The 13,757-nt window shown below is 38.0% G+C and overlaps 1 pseudogene; it reads right to left on the bottom strand.

The window, feature by feature from the left end:
- Positions 1-3,801: 3,801 nt before the first annotated feature.
- LOC101687246 lies at positions 3,802-4,536 on the bottom strand (annotated as a pseudogene).
- Between the last annotated feature and the right edge of the window lie 9,221 nt (positions 4,537-13,757).

Below are 13,757 nucleotides of genomic sequence, written 5' to 3'. Positions count from 1 at the left end.
TCCTTTGAGTTTTATATAAAAATAGGACTTTAAATGCATAAATATATTTCATCATATATATGTGTCACAATTTATTTAATCTTTCTCAATTGTTGGATACATAGAGGGTATCTAATGTTTCACTATTATTAACTCTGACATGAACAACCCTGAAATATAAATCTTTCTGCGTATTTGTGATTTCTTTTCTCTTTAGAGTAAATTCAAAACAGTGAAATTACTGAGTTCAAAGACTATGAGCTTTTGAATGCTTTTAAAAATACATTGCTGAACAGCCTTCCATAAATTTTGCACCAATTTACACTTCCAAGAGAAATGTTTGTGAAAATGTCTTTCAAAATTGTCCTGCTAGTCTTTTCTTTGTCTTAAAACAACAGGTTAGTTGTTGGAATAAGTACCAAAAAAAACCCCCAAAAACTGAAAGAGTATTCTGTCTAGAATTATATGCCTTCTCATGCACTTAAGAGTGCACATGGGTATAGTGAGGAAAATATTCACCTCAAATGACTGCACCACACAAGGCAGAAAAATACCACTAGCCACACACATCCACTTATTTCCACCTGCATGAAGCACAAAGAAATGAAATTTGGATTTATTGCCTCACTAGCCTCCCAAGTTTTAAAACCCTATTATCTGCACTATTCCAAATGACTTGAAAGATCTGACAAGGTAGAGGCATTAACAAGTTCTGTGTTTATTACATCATACACCTAAAACCTGAAATATACTTAGCCAACCTATTAAAATCCTATAAAAGGGTTAAAGGATAAGCTCACTGGTCAGGGTGAGATCCAATATTCATGTCCCACAGAGCAAGGTTTCTGTGTGTCAAACAGCATCAAAGAACTAGTGGGTGCCAAAATGGTAGAAGTTAATGTCATAGGAGAGGAAATTTGGAGAGAATAACAAAGGAGAAAGCCATGAAATAGAAGGGGGGGGGCAAAGAGTCAAGGTCATCTCAGTGCATCTTCCCAACTTTGCCAAGACAAGAACAGGTGAGCTCTCCCTGGGTGAGGTTTCTAATACAAAACACGCCCCCCCCCCACACACACACACATTATGCTCTTTTTTCCAGATTCCTCAGGAAGGTTTTAGGGTGGAACTGAGCTGAGGTTACGGAGGGGGACTGGCCACTGTTGCTGTGGTCCCTGCCAGTCTCCCCAGAAGGTTCAACATTAACCTATAGCATCCATTGCATTTATATTCTTTCTTTCACTATCTAGGTGGTCAGTGCTGCCCCTAGGCAATATCTTGGTCATTCTCTGTTACAAAGCTAAAAGAATGCATCACAGATGTTTAACTCACTGCGATGAACAAGGACACGTCTGTACCTCTGAAGGTCAGGTACCTTTGGGAGGACTTTTAATACATGACTTTATTATCTAGAGCATAAATATGAATCATCCTTACAGAATCAAAGACATCCAAATGATGAGCAAAACTCTAGGCTTGATTTCAGGGTCCCTCATCATCAAAAGAGATGCTCCAAACTGAGATGCCCTATTTACTGACCTACATAATGTTAAAACTACACAAGAATATTTCTAAAACTTCTGGAGGTTGATTAAAATCTTTTAGTTGGCTGTTTCTGAGAGACTACAAAGAATTACTACATATGTCTTAAATTTATAAAGATCATCGTAGTCTAAAATAGAAAACAACAGAATGGCCTAATCTTGGATTTCAGGCAATGAGTAATGAGAAGCAAGTTCCCCCTGGCACCAGCATCTATCTGTCCGAATTGCTACCATTTTACCTCTTTCCTCTCAGTCTGCTTGATCCAGTGACTCAAGGCTAATATTCTCTGTCCAGATGAAAGTCCATTCATGTTTTAGAGACACTAAGCCACCAGCAAAACCATGCATGTGAGGAAGACACTACCCAAATTCAACCCAACAACCCAAATCTTATATGAGATTCAAGTTAGGCTTAAAACTGAAGCAAATGTTTGAGGCGATCTGTGGATGAAGAACGGGCCCTCAGTTGCAGCCTTTCCAAAGAGGGCAATTTCCCAACATAAAATTCAACTATACTTTCAAGTGTATTCTTAAAATGAATCATTATTCAAATGTATTTATAGGGAACTGTCACTTGCATGCAGCAAGAGATTTTTTTTTTCTTCAGTTTACAAATCCAATCACCCACTGCATGAATTATCTATAAGACAGGATACTCACTGAGTCCCTTTTAATGTGGCTCCTCCATCAGAATATTGCACAAAAGCAAATTTCCTTCTGGACTTTCTTTGATTAAATACTAAGGGAGTAATCTTAGCAAAATAGAATTTGTTCTAAACAATAGTGACTCTTGATTGAAATGGAATCTTGAAACTTCAAAGAATAAATAATAACGCACACTACAGTGGTTTTCACTCCTTGGCTCCATCATTCAAATGTTTCTGCTGCCCTGAGAGCCTATTCCATTTTAAGGGTGTGTTATATTGACTCTGATATTTGTACTTAATCATTGTCATTCTGGAAAACTTGCTCATTCTTCTAGCCTAAGTTCCTTTAGAGAAATCCTGCTATTTCCATTCTAAAAGCTACTTTTCACTATCTTAAGGGGAAATATATTCATTTTCCTGTGACTTTCATTCTAAAGATTCCAAATTTTCTAGTGAAAGATGTCCTCAGAGAAACCAAGTGCTTTGATTTTTTAAAAACAACTTATACTTATACTTATTTTCACTCATAAAAATGGTATAAACTTAGTACTTCATGAATTAAAACTAGAAAAAAAATCCCTATTTATTAGGGTTCGTATTGCCAATGAAATCCAAATGTGTATTTAAGCTATCCTCACATACAGAAAATTGAGTTTTAGCAAATAAATAATACAGACTCTATTTTCATGAGCAGAAATTGATTTTCACTGAGTTCTTCAACAGTGCCTGAAAATAAAAGAGTGCTATTTAAAGAGACCTTGTGAAATTTCAGGAATGTCGTATATTGGTAAACAATTCAGAACTACATGTGTAAAGAGGCAATTAATTTGTTGAGCTAATGAGAAACAGGTTCTCCTAGTTATTTTTGTCTCCAAGCCAATTCTGGGGTGATCTTTCCCGAATTCAGAAAAGCACTCACAGTTTTGTCCCAACGGTACAGTCATGAGTGAGGTCCCATTTCTTAATTCCTGCATCCTGCTTAGGTTCCAACATCTGGCCAACGGGCAGATACTCTGACAATAAACTTGCACTGTGCAGAGGCTATGACAAAGGAAAGAGGGAGTGCCTAAGTGGAACAATGATCCAACAGGGCACCAGCTTCCTTGCTCACCCTCCCTTGTCAGAGTAAGTCTGTCCACATTGACCTGAAGCGACCTCAGAAGAAGCAGTGAGGGCAAGAAACTTCCTTTCAACGGATTTTTTTGTTGTTGTTTTAGATTTGCACTTTATGTAAAAATTCAGGTTTTATTTTTACTTATTCTTACATTGGCGGGAGCTGATGCCAAGAACTTATAGGCAAAATAATTTTTTTCTCTACCTCTTAACTGAACAATAACGCATACCATGTAGCATTATCATTAGGCAAGATTTGCTTTTTTACATTTCACACAAGAATACAGTGTTATCCTTTCTGGAACAAAATGCCCAGATTACTAAGGAAACTATCTTTGGCAGAAGTGTTTCATAAGCATATTTTATTTAAATAAATCCTCCAGGAACAAATGGGAGAACTTATTGTCTTCACTTAGAAGAAGACTCTGTAAGTAGTTACCTGTCAAATTTCTCTGTGTAGCTCACCAACATTTCCTTATTGGAAACATCAATATTTTCCCATCACAGTTTCCAAAACGACTTTAGTCTCCAGATTCTGTGTCTCCTTCAGTTTGCTTCTCTCCTGATTCCACCCAGGCTGTATTAATGGTTTGCTTCATATCATCATCTCCATTTTCATAAATTTTCTTCAGAACACTCATCAATCCATCACTAGCATCCGTTTCAGTGTCGTAGGAGGGCTCTTGCTTCTCTTTGCCTTCTTTTTCAACCTAAGTTGGGTAGTCCCACCACGTGTTTCCTGCCTTCTTCCTACGTAAAATAAGAACTGTATCTGTCTTGACTGTTTTTGAACCACCTTCCACAGAGATGGGTTTTAAGAGATTGTGCCCAGTCATGGAGTAACTCTTCCCATGTAGATTCTTTACCAAAAGATCAAATGACCTCTCTGCAAAATGCACCTGCATGTTCTCGGGGGGGACTTGATGAACTCCAGTTAAGGTAATGTGGATTTTCACAAACCTGTCTCACTGATCCCATTCATAATTACTGATTTTCTCTGTACATTCCATTGTAACGAGAGGAGCAACAGTGGCTGCCTTTGCATTGTCAAAGAGTTCTGCTCTTCTCTCTGATTTCCACTGCATCTTGTTCTTGATTTCTGTCCCAATCTTGGGTTTTTCAGTTGTGAAGGCATCACATACTCTTTTTCCAGTAGCCTTTTCCAGCAGCAACTTTACCCCTTCTATATCCTTCTGTAGCTCTTCCAAAGCTGGGGCCATGATCAGGCTGGGTCAGGCAAGGCCCAAGCTGCAGCCATGCAGGGGAGAATGAGAAACACCACACCATACATACTCCCCCAGACTCAGAGCCCACCAGCATGAGCTGCAGCCCCCTTCAACGAATTTTGTTAAAGTGGGTCCAGAGCAGCCCTCAGAGTTTTAGTCTTTACTGCTACTAGTGATTCTGAAATTCCTGGTAAGAGGAGACACTGTCTCTATAAAGCCAGGTCAGAATGACCACAGTATCTTCCCTCAAAAAAATCTCCACTCTCTCCTCTACTAATCTCACGCAGCATTTCACATGCTCTGTCAGGGGTCAGGGAGAGCTAACCGTGCTTTAGGTACATGAAGGCCCAGATGCAAAGACATACAAGGAGACAGAGCCTCACTTTCATTCAGTAAAACAGCTCAGCCAAACTGTAGTTCTTAATAAAGTAACAACTGACTTCTAATCCTAGGTCCTCTGGTCATGTACTCTGATGCTCACCCAGGCCCTTCCATGCATCTTAGCACAGAATACTAAGGACTCAGGCTTGAGTCAAGAAACCAGTATCCAACTCCCAGCTTCATCACATATTCACAAGCTGTTGTATTAACTGTATCTTCATTTCCTGCATTCTGAGGCTCTGACATCTAGGGCCCTGCTGACCACGCAGAGACTGTCCGTCCCAAGGTGAGCCAAGTCCTAGAGAGAGTAAACAACTGCATGCTTTCCAAATGCAAGCCAACTGTCCAGAGTATTCACCATTAAGCACATCCAAGACAAGTCGAATAGCACACAAACCCCAAAGCCCACTGGAACTACTCAAACTAGCCAATCATAAACCTGCCTCCTTCCCTCTCCTGTTCTGTCCATGGAAATCACAGTCAAGGCTCTTGCCTATGGTTTCCTCCTCTCCCTCTGTCTCATGACTGACTCCGGGGCTTCCCCACGTGACCCAACCACCCCATCCCCACCCAGCCCTGGTGTGGTATGCCCCTTCTCTTGGAATCTGTGAATGTGACAAACACTTTTCAACAGCAAGCATGTTCTGATTTATTGGTCTTACCATATTGTAATAATAATAAAACAGCTGTATGACCTTGGAAAAGGGACATAACTGCCTCCATTTGTTCATCAGTAAAAAGAGGATAATATTTCCTTTCCACAATGCTCTTGTGAAGATCAACTAAAATAATACACGTGATGTACTTAATATATAGTAAGTGCTCAATAAATACTCATGTTCCAAATGAACAGATTTTTTTAAAAAAGATATATTTTTAAGATTTTAAGAGTTATCTTTAAGATTTAAAGGTAACTTATTAAAGGTTCCATAACTAGGAAGATGTAGACAGATTTTTCTGACTCCAAACCCACTTCTTTTTTCACATCACAGTACCTTCCCCAGTTAAGCACAGACCCTCCTACTACACTCTGAACATCTCTCATAGTAGTAAACATATACTGGATGAAATTCTATACAAGTACACCACCAGGAACTCATGTGCTCAGTAAATTGTTTGAAAGAAGGAAAAGGAGAGGGAACAAGGGAGGGAAGTAAGGCAGGGAGGAAGGGAGGCAAGAAGGATTCTTTCTACCTCAGGAATATAAATCAGAATTGTTTTTTTTCCTGGTACCTTCCTTTCTTTCTGGGCCCCCAGTCGACCTTCAAATAAAAGTAAAAGAGCTTTATCCCTAATTATAAAAATTCCCAACCCAGAAACACACACCCACAGTTACATAAATGTCCCTTTATCCATTTCTCTTTTTTATAGACCCCAAACTTCTAATAATTTCTGCAAAATTTCCTCCTCTCATAATCTCAACCTTCAAGATGTTTTTAAAATATCACTCTCCAGAGCCATTCAAGGTCAGTTCTGAATTCCCCATGCCTGCAAATATACTGCAAATATTCTCCCCTATATTGCAAATATATACATGCCTGTATATACTCTAACTACAACTTCTTTCCTTCTCCTCCCCATCTTTCAGGCCACATGCCTGGCCTCCTAACTTTGACTGGCCCAGAAACATCAAGCTGGCATTTTACAACCTCACACAGAACAAACATTAGCAATATAAAGCTCTGTTTCATCAGTCTTGACCCAAACTGGCAAGCAGTATTCTGAAAAACTACCTGTAACTTAAAGGAGGATGATTTGTTTGTTTGGTTCATTGGTTGGTTTTGTTTTTTTAACTTTTGGGCAGAAGTTGCAAACTTAAGTGCCTCCAGAAGGAGCAGAAAGGTGTCCAGAAAATGAGTGAAACTGGCCAGGTGAGGACTGGAAGAGTGAGCCAGCACATGGCCTCCAAGCAGTTAGGCAACTCCCACTGGCTGTTTTATGTTGAGAGGGTCCATCTGGCCAGAGATCACACATTTTCAAGGAAAGCCAAAAATCTATATTTTTAAGTGAAGAAACTCCCTACATTTAAAGTTTGCCAACTAATTCCATTTTTCAAAACATCAAATGAAAACAATTTTGTGTGAGTTTAGGTCTGAAAATCTCTACATTTAAGATTTTTTTCCCCTAAGATATTTTACAAGTATTTTCATGTACATAGAAAGACAGCACAGCATTTATCCTGAGGAAGACTTACATGAAATAAAGTTCATTTTATTGGAATGGAATGGAATGGAATGGAATATTTAAAAGCCATAGAATTTTACAATCTAAGTGAACTGAATTAGAAAAAAAGGTGGAGAAAAAAAGAGATTATAAATTTTGGTTCTTCACCTTCTTAAACATCTGTCATCCATTCCCTTGATGTGCTCATTGCCACCAGCCTTGTCCATCCTACTAGAATAACTTTACAGAAATAGTGCCCTAGCCCTCCAAATTGGAGGCAGCATGCACAGAGTAGTCTGCTTTGTTTTATTTTTTAATGGATAATTTCAGCCATATTCACCCTAGCATAATATAATTAAGTGCATGTGTTCTACTATGTTTTCTTCCTTTTTGCTGACCCTTAAGTTGAGGACTCTCAATGTAACAAAAAATAAAAACTCAAAAATCTCTCTAATTTTTTTCCTCTCATAATGCATGCATGCATACAGAATAATAATACAAAATACAGAATATCAACTGGTCAAAATTAAACAAAAAGGCCAAAATACATTTTCACTGACTAAAATCAATTCAGATTTAGACCTCAGGGTCTGACTCAGAATGTCACAATTTCTCATGATTCGTGGTGAAAGTCAAATCATAGCAGGGCTCTGGCTCATTGCTGAAGTACTGGACCCAAGATCTGATATCTCCTTTCAATTAACAATTATGTAATTTCTAATTTTTATTCAATTTATAGCCCATAAAATCCTGGCCTGCTAATGGATAAATAGGATTTAAAAGGCGAAAGATTTATGCGATCTGAAGAGAAACCAGAGTATGGATAAATAGGATTTAAAACAGGCATTTCATTATACTTTTGGTCAAGTCATGGTTCCTCTGAATACACTTCCTCTGAATAAAACAATGTATCAAACTGGGTCAAATCCTACTATATCTTAATTTTGCCGTATTTTATTTTTAAGTATGAAGCATTTACTAAATTTTAATTCATTGCTACTGTTCTGGTCATTTTTCTTAAAACAATGAGAAAAACAGGAAGCAAAATTTTAATATAATTTTTATTTCTGTTTATGTTTTTAGCCTCTATCAGGTTGAGAAAACAAATTTTCTTTTCCACGGGTTTTCTCTTTTAAAACTAAAAGGTTCTAATTTTATATTATATGCATATCTCTACTACCACTATGATTTCTTTCTTAATATACTAAAACCAGAACTCATGACCTAGTCCATACATTCATTCACTCACTTCATCTTTGAAAACTGAATAAAAATGTTCAATTTGGGGGGCGCCTTGGTGGTTCAGAGGGTTAGGCCTCTGACTTCAGCTCAGGTCATGGTCTCAGGGTTCTGGAATCTAGACCCACATCAGGCTCTCTGCTCAGTGGGGAGCCTGTTTCCTTGTCTCTCTGCCTGCCTCTCTGACTACTTATGATCTTTCTCTGTGTCAAGTAAATAAATAAAATATTTTTTTAAATGTTCAATTTTTTTCTCAATAGTATCCTACATCTTTTGGTCATTATGGACATAGCACACATTTCCAATAACTGCATTTTTCTGACTGCTTAACTTAAAGAAATCAGCTGAAAAAATCTTATCTTAGGGAATGTAATATATTATACATAGGTCTTCAAATGAACACCAACTGGAGCATGTTATATAGTCTACATGATAGGATCTTTGGAAGGATGATGTCAGCAAAAATAGCAGAGTTGGGGCCCTATAAAATTCTCTTCCCTGTAAAAGCAATGATAAAAAAGAGCAAAAATAGAATTAACTTTTTTAGAACTCTGGAAATTAACATGGGTTTACAGCAATCTAGGAAATATTTATTCAAGAAAAAGCACTGAATTTTAGATTAAAAAAAAAAAAAAGACCATGCTTTGCAGCATTTTCTCATGTCCTGTTCTAATCCTCCACTCTATAACTCTGAGACAGCTTTAAAAACCAAAGCCTGTAATCATAGTGAAACCAACAACCTACATTTACACTATAAACCAATAGCCTGAGAGCCACCAGAGAGGGAAAATGAGAATGCATCTCCTTTTTTAAAGCCTCATTTCCAGAGCACTATCATTGTTTGCCCTGTCTTATTTGACCTATTATTTGACCCACTTATTTGACCCATAGTTCCATGGAAAAACCCAGACTCTAGTTTGTGTTTTTTTGCCTGACTTTGAGCTCACTCAGTGCAAGAACTATTTCCCCAGGAGCACTTGTCAAAAACAATTAAGGACAATTAATTAACTTCATGGTGGCTATATGAAAGAGAGGATAACGGTTTGAATAAATAAAATGAAAGGCTAGGGAATAATATGCCCACAGGACGCTGGGCATTGAAAATCTCCCAACATATTTCTAGGAATTTGGAAGCCCACATGATGCATAGGACTATGTTGATGTCCAGCGCTGTACACATGCTCAGGAAAGATCTGAGAAGGCCCTAGGTTCTCACTCCAAGCTGACTCTGAAATTCTACAAAATTAAGAAGGTAAAGTTACTAACTGTGTAACTACGTGTTGAAGTTTTGCCCCAACACACAAAGAGCACACTTTAGAAAGGCAGAAAAACATTGAATCTATGTGTTTAAGAAAATTTCTGTCCAAACATTAGCTGACTACTAAGATAACCAAACATAGACTTTAGTGAACATACATGAAAAAAAAAAAAAAAAGACTTCACAGAATTAGTTCAGAAAAAACACTAGGGAAATCAAACAACAATCATGGGGAGGGAGGAGACTCTGATTTTTAGTGCTGCCACATTATATTATTTAAGATGTCCAGTTTTCAGGGTGCCTGGCTGGCTCCATCAGTAGGGCATACAATTCTTGATCTCTAGGATGTGAGTTCAAGCCCCACATTCATTATAAAGATTACTTTAAAAGAAAATCTCTTAAAACATTGTCCAGTTTTCAAAAAATAAAATTATTAGATGTGAAAAGAAACAAGAAAACTGGGCCTATCCACAGTAAAAGGAAGCATTCAACAAAAAACCTGCCCTGAGGAAGATCAGACACTGGACTTACTAGACAAAGACTTTGAAGAAGTTATTCAAATTTTGTTCAAAAAATAAAGAAAACTATGCCTAAAAAACAAAGTAAGAATGATATGTCATCAAATGATAAAAAGTAAAAAGATAGAAATTATTTTAAATAAACCACACAAAAATTCTGGAGTTAAGAATACAATAACTGAAATGGATACTAATGGGACTCAGCAGCATATCTGACCAAGGAGGAAGAAAGAATCAACAAACTTGAAGATAGCTGGTTAAAATTATTCAATATGAGGAACAGAAAAAAATGAATGAGGAAAAATGAACAGAACTTAAAAGACGTAGCTGACAATATCATGTGTATCAACATACATATACTAGGAAGCTAAGAAGGACAGAGACAGCAGAAAGGGGAAAGATTATTTGAAAAAATAATGATGAAAAAATCTTCTAAGTAGGATGAAAAAAGCAAAGCTACATTTATAAGAAACTCAGTGAAATCCAAGCAAGATAAACTCAGAGAGTCATACCTACACATATCACAACCAAACTGTTGGGAGACAAAGATAAATAAAGAGAAAATCTTGAAAACAGGAAAAAAAAAAAAAAAAAGAGGTGACCCAACACATACAAACAATTCCAGGAAGATTAAAAGGCAATTTCTCATCAGAAACCATATAGACCAGAAGGCAGTGGGAATGACATTTAAAGTGCTTAAAGAAAGAATAGCAACCAAGAATTCTATACCCAGCAAAACTATGCTTCAAAACTAAAGGAGATATTATAGCATTTCCAGGTGAAGAAAAGTTAAAAGAATTCATTACTTGCAAACCTGTCCTATAAGAAATACTAATGAAAATCTTCCAGGCAGAAATGAAAAGCCATTAGAAAGTACTCAAATCCACATGAAGAAAGAAAGAGCACTGGAAAAGGTAACTGCATAGATAAATATTAAAGACAGTATACTTTGGGGTTGTTTTTAGCTTTTTTCCTAATATATGATTTTAAAGATAACTGCCTAAGGCAATAATTACAAATCTTTAAGGGGCACACAGTGTATGAAGATGTAATCTGGATAATGATAACAGTACAAATGAAGGGAAGCAATGAGAATTATATGGGAACAAAGTTGTGACATGTTATTGTAATTAAGTTGACACTGATCCAAACTAGATAATTATAAGTGAATATGTTAATTGTAATTCTCAGGGCAATATGGAAGAAACTAACTCAAAAAACAGTAATATAAATGACAAGAGAATTAAAATGTTACACTAGAAAACATCTATTTAACCAAAAGAAAGTAATGCAGAAATAAGGGAATAAATAAAGGCGTAAGACATGTAGAAAACAAATAGCAAAATAGCAGATGTAAATCCTACCTTCTTAGTCCATACAAAGTGTAGGGGCCTGGGTAGCCAGAGGCAGCCGTTTGGTTGTAAACTTAGATTGACCCCATCCCTCCCAGAGGAACTTACCTGCAAACCCCGGATATAGGGGTGGGCCAGGCCAGATAGAGACATCCAATCAGTGGGGTGCGCATATATTTACTGTGGTGAGTTGAAATCTCATTGGCCACCTGTGTGTGGGCCGGGCTCAACCACCTCTATAAAGGTTAGTCTGTGAGGCTGGGAGTGGGGGGAATTAGTAGGAGGAGTTAGAATAGCAGTTGGAGTAGCCGTTAGAATGGCCATTAGGGTAGTCCCCGGAGTAATAGTCATCTGGAGCAGCACCGCTGTGCAGCCTCACCATCCCGAGCTGCGGCCTGGCCACAAGAGGCCTCGCTGCCCCTAGCCACGGCCCCACCGCCAGCAGCCTCACTGGAGCAGTGTCATTTGGGGGAGCGGCCTCATTGTCCAGCGGCCTCGTCCAGAGTGGCCTCATCCAGAGAGGCCTCCTCCAGAGTGACTCCTCTAGGGAGCAGCCTCGTAGTCCAGTGGCCTCTACCGGAGAGGTGTTGTCCAGGGAGTGGCCTTGTCAGAGTGACATCATGGGGAGAAGAGTCTGTGTCATCGGGGTTGTCATCCTCGTAGTCGTTGCCTCTTCGTTGTCGGGAGCGGCCTCACTGGAGCAGCGTTATTATTCTCGTGGTCAACACCTCTTTGTTGTCGGGAGTGGTATCCTCGTCGTCATCGTCTCTTCATAAGAGATGGCCCCGACCGGTCGGTTTGATTTTCGATGCTTGGCGCGAAATAAAGCTTCGTTTGATTTTCACTTTGTGTCAGTCTCCTTCCTTTGATCACGGACCCTAACATAAAGAAATGTTATTTCTCCATAAAAAAAGAATGAAGTACTGATTCAGATACATGGTTGAATCTTGAAAACATTAGGCTAAGAAAAAGATGCTCAAGAGGTCACCTATTTTTTATTTTATTTATGTGAAATATCTAGGATAGTCAAATCCACCAAAACAGAAAGTAGGAGTGGTGCTAAGGTGTGAATGTTTGCATCTTCCCAAAACTTATATCTAAATCCAAAATCCCAAGGTAATAGTATTAAGAAGTGGAAAGTGGGGCCTTTAGGAGATAACTAGGTCATAGGGCAAAGCCTTCATGAATGGGATTGTGCTCTCATAAAAGTGACCCCACAAAACTATGTGTCATGTAAGGATACCACAAGAAGTTGGAGATGTCTGAGAACTAAGGAGGGTCCTCACCCAGCCTTACTGACACCCTGATCTAGAAATTCCAGATGCCAGCTCCCTCTGGCTAACCAGATGCCAAAATTGTAAGAAACAAATGTCCGTTATTCAAAAGCCACCCAGCCCATATTTTGTTAAATCACTCCTAACAAAGACAAGTGGGAAGTGATTTCCAGTAGGTACACAATTTCTTTGGGGATGATTAAGTGTTCTGGAATTAGATGGTGCTGATGGTTGTACAAACTTATGAATATAATAAAAGGGTGAATTTTATGATATGTGAATTTTATCTCAATATTTTTAAATACTTAGAATCAGGAACTATTTTATTAGGCCCCAGAGCACCTACCTCAGGATGCAATCAATAAGCACTAAATAAAAGGCAACTGAAGGATAATGCTAATGGCAGAACATGGCATACACCAAATCTGAGTTGGAAACTCAGATGTGATTAATATTTCTGCTGCCCTTTCTTTAGAGAGCATTCATTAATTTTAACGATATCTCTCAATTCTGGAAGCAGAAAAGCCTTTGGTGTAGAGATATCAACCATTAACTTCATTTTCATGAATACCCATCACTTTTTTTTCTTTGCTCCATTTCCTGTCATTATACTAGAAGAAAACAATGTCCAGGTAGTTAACCCATCCCACAATCTAACCTCTGATTTCATTAACTGCCTTAACTTCAATAACTGACCAATAGCACTCCTCATGAACCACCACCCACATATATATAACATGTTGAAACTTGTTTTCACCTTGAACTGCCCCATGATAAAAATATTAATTGTAAACATCTCTTCTCCTGGCCATACTCTCCTAATCTTCACATTCTCTTCCTCTGCACTCTTACTTTACTTGTTCACCTACCTCAAAATACTCAAAATACTTCTATGTTTTATCCCATTCTATTAATCATTTAATTGGCCTAAAAAATACCAGTGTGGACAGAAAGTAGTAAGATAGGAGAGAGGTAGGAAACAAGAGTCTGGAAAGTCAGGGAAAGGCTCAATTTCATAATGACAATTTGGACCTGAAAAGGAGTAGGGATTTTATGCTATTGAAAG

Source organism: Mustela putorius, unplaced genomic scaffold, assembly GCF_011764305.1.
Source record: "Mustela putorius furo isolate JIRA1106 unplaced genomic scaffold, ASM1176430v1.1 tig00000242_pilon_pilon_pilon, whole genome shotgun sequence".
NCBI lineage: Eukaryota > Metazoa > Chordata > Mammalia > Carnivora > Mustelidae > Mustela > Mustela putorius.
This window is presented reverse-complemented; position numbering and strand designations above follow the sequence as displayed.